Below are 6860 nucleotides of genomic sequence, written 5' to 3' on the forward strand. Positions count from 1 at the left end.
TTAAGAGCATAGCTTATAGGCTGTGCTCCAAGAAACTACAATTGTGATCCTGTTTACAGACAACTTGCCTGAATCACATTGATTAGTAACTAGACCTATCTTAGGTAAACAGCTTCTAGGAAAAGCTTCTATTTCTTAATGCGTACGAAGCACACAACATGATTTAAATATCTACAGTAAGTAGAGGTTTTATGCAAGTCTATCAACCACCACACATAAATACTTCATAGACAACTCTGCTTTGAACTTGTACTACACACAGATGACAGCTCCAGTCTCCCTGGTCATTTCAAATGGCAGGAAGCTCTTTAAAAGGGTGGTATACATGCAGCATTAGAACAGCACAACTGGAATAAACCACTAGGAAAACCTTATATTTAATGTGTACCTATATATATATATATATATATATATATATATATATATATATATATATATATATATATATAAACATTTAAGTGGAGACAGTATACACATAAATATAGACAGCACTGCTAGTCCTTTATACTTTCACACAGTAAATTCAGCCTGACCCAAACCCACGTCTCCATCTCTGTCTCCTTTTGCATCATCACTGTGATGGCTCAGGCCTCTCTTTTAATGGTATGGAGGAGATTAACAAGGTGGTATAAATACAACATTAGAAACACACATTGCAGTCCTGTAACTGATTTATATTGAAAACAATATAGAAAGATCCATTGACCAATACAAAATTCTATATGAAATATGAACCATAAAGTATCAATGCTTCAAAAGGTCTTTCCAACAAAAAAGAAGAATCATTTACCAAAACGAGACACTATCCACCTTGTGAGAAATATTGCTTTAATTTTTTATTATTATTTCTTGAGCACCAATGATTTCTGAAAGTCCTGTGTTGTCAGATGTTCTGACTGGTTCTTGTAAAATTGTCAGTAGTGTTTTATACCTGGACCTGCTTCCATTGCCAGTGCAGAGACTTTGATCATTGAAACAAAGTTTATTTTCATAACAAAGTTTTACTTTTAACTGCTCTTAGTATCACTTGTAATACTTTCTGATGGTGCTGAAACTATTATAATGATTTGAATGCTCCACTTTTACACGAGCAATCTTCTGATTTACTATTAGGAAATTTGCATCTGTTCACATGAAGTTTATATTGAGTTTTTCATCAAAGAAGAAAGGTCAGGCTAGGAGACAGAGATAAAAGTGGTTTTAAAACAACTCAATGACAGTTACCTCCCAATAGGTCTTGCCTGTTACAATCTGTGTATATTTTTAAACAAATCAAGCAAATAAAAAAAAAACCTGAAGGAGACAAGGATAACAGGTGTGTGCATGAACCCGAACTCTGAATCCTCACACATTATTATTATTATTTATTTCTAAGCAGACGCCCTTATCCAGGGCAACTTACAATTGTTACAAGATATCACATTATTTTTACATACAATTACCCATTTATACAGCTGGGTTTTTACTGGAGCAATCTAGGTAAAGTTCCTTGCTCAAGGGTACAACAGCAGTGTCCTCCACTGGGGATTGAACCCATGACCCTCCGGTCAAGAGTCCAGAGCCCTGACCACAACTCCACACTGCTGCCACACATTTGAGAGTAATTGTCTGGGTGGCTTAAAATAAACTACATGAACATGTCTAACTACCTCATTCCAAATACAAGGTGATGTTGACTGATGACTGCTGATCATTGTTCATTGGGTGTGATAAAAAATTGTGACACTATTGACAGACAACCTGTCTGGATAGGTAAAAAAGCTTCTAGAAAAAACTTCTATCTCTTAATGTGTACCAAGCACACACATGATATAAACAAATATAAACAGAGGCAGTATAGAAGTGTGTCCGCCACCACACAGAAATACTGTATCGACAACTCTGCCTTGTACTCTCTCACAGTAAATTCAGCCAGACCTAAAACCATGTTAAAAACGTCACCATGGGTCAACAGCGTTATGATAGCTCAGGTTTCTCTGATCATTTAAAATGTCTGGAAGCTCTTTAAAAGGATGGTATACATGCAGCATTAGAACAATACAACTGTAATAAATGTTATAGCCAAACAAAAACTAAAATAAACAATTATTTATCTTCAACTGCATTCTCTTATTTGTTTCTGAGTATAGATGCCACTTGGACAGACTACAACAAGCTTTAGAATACCCTTTATTTTCATGGAAATGAAAAAGAAAAAAAATGATTTCCTCAGATAGCCAATACATATTCTAGTCAGTTTGTAGCAAGACACTTTTGAAGAAGTGTTATGTTGGCTTTTAATCTCTTTCAGAAAAAAAAAATATTGAGATACTATGCACTCTGTTTAAACTAACAGCCTGATTCACTTTTTTAAATCAATCAATCAATACAATAATCAATAGTAATTGCTTAATGCATTGAATGGCTCTCAGACCTGCACCTATAAGCCCCAGCTAAAGGCACCGATGGCTGTTGCCCTACAGTATATGCAAGCTATAGAGCTGTTCTTTATAATAGATACTTTGAAATGTTCTAAACAGGGCATGGTTTTCCTGATTCAGTCACCCAATCACATAAGATGATCTGCCTGTTGCGTTGCTGAGAGGTACATTTTTCAAGTCACATACTGCATTCCGTTTCATCTTTTGGTCACTCAACAGAAAAGCAGTCATCAGATCAGAGGAGCTGCTAAAATGAACAGACTCTTCTTGCTTAATGTATTGTTCTGCATCGCATGTAAGTGTGAACCTGTTTATTTATTGATGTAATCAGTAAACTACATTAAGTAGGAAACTGCTACAGAAAACCATTTTAATATGATATACATTTATTTACATACAGAAATATTTAATTTGTAATTAAAGCAAATGGTCAAACACAAAAACAGCAGCCAGCACTTTAGTAAAGTTGTATCTTGCACTTATTTTTTGCTTGTAATTTGCATACAAATAGTAGGAATCTGAATCTGCAATGACATCCAATTGTACAAAATAAAATATGTGAAACATTAAAGGGGTCTCATCCCTGTGCATGTATTATTAATGATTAAAACAGCTCCCGCTAACTCGCTAATCCGAACATACTAGGACTGGACCTTGTTTAGATTAGTGATTTGATCTCTCCTGATCACAGTCTGTGCCATGCTGGAAATATCTTGTCTACTCATTGTTTTATGTTTTTGATACATACATTTTATGAAGCTTGTTTTCTGCAGCTAATATTTCATTATTTCAATATTATAACATTTTCTGGATTAGCGAGAGTCTGCTGTATATCAGACCCTTTTTAATGAACTGAACCTGATGGTATTTTAAACAGATACCTGGGATAGCTTGATATTCAGATGGGAAGCTTGTGTGCTAATTGCCTGAAGACCCTCACAGTGATGTTTTGTAATTTACAGATGAGATTCCAGCACAGCTCATTGTCCAGCCCCGTCTCTCAGTGACATCCCAGCTTGGAGAGCCTGTGACCCTGCAGTGCTCTACATCGCGTACTCAGCACCATGCTTTGGTTTGGTTCAAGCAAGTCATTGGACAACCTCCTAGGTCTATAGGCCTACGGAAAGTTTCTGAACAATCAGAGCCTACATTTTATGAAGAATTTGATAATAAATCACGTTTCCAAATTCTAACAAACGAGATCAGTTTTAACCTCACAATTCTAAAGACGGAATCGTCGGATATGGCTGTTTATTACTGCGCAGCACTGAAAGACAATCAAGTGTTTTTTGGGAATGGAACTACACTGTTGATTAAAGGTAAACTCAAAGGTTTATTAAAATGGTTTATTTCTTGGGATGGGAGTAAAAACTGAAATATGTCTTATCTGCACTTATCACAGTCAATGCATGCCATATACTGTATATTATCATTTCTCTTAAAAAAGACATAATGACATTTAATTTAAGAATGAGAGGAGGCCATTTGGCTCAAAATATTATTATAAAAATAGAAAATAAAGTGTGGACAACAGCAGTAAATGCAGCCAGGACAAGATACTGAAGTTAGAGAGTTACAGCAGGCACTAAATGACTTGAAAAATTCAAATTGAGCATTTTGTAATTACTTTATAGCATGAACCTTTATACTAGTAATGTGTCATGTGGATGTTGCTGTAAGCGTCTGTTCCTTGTTAATAATGATCACAATATTTAATAACATATTCATAAATGTTTTATAAATGGATCCCTAAACTAAAGTGCAGTCAAACTAAAGTTCAATTCCCTGTCTGTGGATCTTGTCCCTACTGTTGTCTCAGACATCTTTCAATACAAAGAATATCCAATAGCAGCCAGACCTTCAAGAGAATATTCTATCCTGGGTAATGTTAAATGTAATAATTGCTATTATTAAACAATATTCAGGGGTTTGTGCTCAGCATTGCATTGAAACAGTCTGGATGGTGATCTTGTTATGGCAGCAATGCTCCATCCGTTACCATTCTAGTGTTCTTGGACATGGGCTTGAATCCCTCATTTTATACAGTAAACTGATCAGAACTAATCTATATGATTATTTAAATGAGCTAATCTTCAATTAACACCTTCAGTTGCAAAAAACCCTGTAACCGTCTTACATAAATGTGGTGAACTTAAAATATAACCTTAAACATTCTTTATTGTATAAACTTTGTTTTGAAGTGCTAAGATTTTATATATATATATATTTGTTTAAAACAAAATGTTAAATGCCTTTAAAACAATCACAAATATAAAGTTTAAAAAATAATATGATATTGCACATAGAAACTGAACACATACAAAATGTAGTAAATAACCAAACAAAGAACACATGCCTGTGCTTCAATATGAAATCACATTACACATAACAAAGCACCTTCAGTTTCTTTGTGGAAAAAAACTTGCACAAAAAGAACTAAGATTCTAATACAGTTATACTAGATTTACAGATATGCCCCAATAGAGTATTGAATATTATAGCATTTTAGTATTAACTACAAAAGACAATTACAGTACATGTTTACAGCAAGCATACAATAATATTAGACCTCCATGCTTCATACATGTCACAGGTGAATAACCTTTCCATGTTCAAAACTGACTGCACAAGAACATGAAACAAATCATAGAAATGTAACTTGTGAACAATCCATACTGGTATTATTGTATCATTTTCTTATAAGGATCATTATACAGTAAACAGCGTGATTGCCTGGTTGCTATCGGCATGATTGAAATACTTTCTTATTAGGATCATTATACAGTTAACAGTGTGTTTCAGTCTTACTTTTATTATTTGTTTATTTAGCAGACGCCTTTATCCAAGGCGACTTACAGAGACTCAGGTGTGTGAACTATGCATCAGCTGCAGAGTCACTTACAATTACGTCTCACCCGAAAGACGGAGCACAAGGAGGTTAAGTGACTTGCTCAGGGTCACACAATGAGTCAGTGGCTGAGGTGGGATTTGAACCGGGGACCTCCTGGTTACAAGCCCTTTTCTTTAACCACTGGACCACACAGCCTCCTCAATACACCCTTACTTAATACACACTGGGCTTGCCTTCCACATAGAATTAAATTTTGTGGTGAAAAATATTTTTATAGGTATTTATCAATCCCAATTGTGATGATTAAGAAGATCCAAACATTTATTTAATTATCTTTGTTTTTATGGAGATAGTCGTTATTTATTTGAATTAACAAATGGGTTGAATGGTTTGTGTATGTGGGCCATGGGTCTCATAAAGACTGACTGAAATGTTAATATGTAAAAATAAATATTCTTGAACACCTTCCTTGCTGTGTTTAGGTATTGAATCCAGAGGAAGGATTATTCAGCCACGTATCTCTGAATCGCTGCAGTCTTACTATTGTGCAGAGGTGACATGTGGGGAGGACATTACTGGAAACGGAGCCAAGAAGAACAATAAGGGTAAGATTTTGTTTTTTCTTGCACACTGCCATGCAAAAATAAAACAATGCTTATAAAAAAATAAACATTAACAAATCAATGCAGAAAGATTAGAAACACAGGTATAATTTCATTCTCCGGGAAAAGCATTTCAAATGTGTCTCACAGCATTTTCAAATCTTGCTGCATGCACCTGCAAAATGAAGTGTACATTTCAAATGTATTAAACACCTTGCAAAATACAATACTCACATCCACATCAAACAAAATGTTTAACTCTTTAACTTAAATACAATCTGCTAAACTTTAAACACATGTGTCATTGTTAATTGACACTAGGTTTAAAAATTATTGGGCAAATACATAATGTTATTTACATTTTAAATAGTGCACAGATAGGTTTGTTGATTGTTTGAGTAGTATTGTTCCTTAGGATAACAAAGTTCTGAGCTCAAGTCATGTGATTTCATAAAAACACCAGGTGCTCAGTGTTTGTTATTTGACTTGCGTTAAAATTGCCAAAATGAGTTGATCAAAAATCTGCATAAATAGCCATTCGAAAAGACATGATTTTAATTAACGTAAGAACAGCGAAAGATATGACCATGCCCCGCTTGAGTAATGAAGATCGCCTGGTTGCTATCGGCATGATTGAAGATGGTCTGTCTGTGAGAGAAGTTGCCCGGAGGATAAGATGCTCTGCTTCAACAATCAGCAGACTGTCCAGAAAAAACAGGAAACTGGCTCTGTGAGGGGCAGGCCTTGTCCTGGAAGGCAGAGGGTCACCACACTCGCCCAGGACTGTTATGCTGACTATTGCATTGTTGAAGCCAACCGATGGGGCAGTGGAAGTGTGATAATGTGGGGAGGAATCTCCTTTAACACAAGAACGCCTTTTGTGTAGATTGAGGGCAACCTTACTACTCAGTGATACATTGACAAAGTCCTTGAGGCAACAGTTTTTCCATTCCTGCAAGCCAATCCGGATCAGGTCATACCCAACAC

The sequence above is a fragment of the Acipenser ruthenus genome, chromosome 8 (genome assembly GCF_902713425.1).
Source record: "Acipenser ruthenus chromosome 8, fAciRut3.2 maternal haplotype, whole genome shotgun sequence".
Taxonomy (NCBI): Eukaryota; Metazoa; Chordata; class Actinopteri; order Acipenseriformes; family Acipenseridae; genus Acipenser; species Acipenser ruthenus.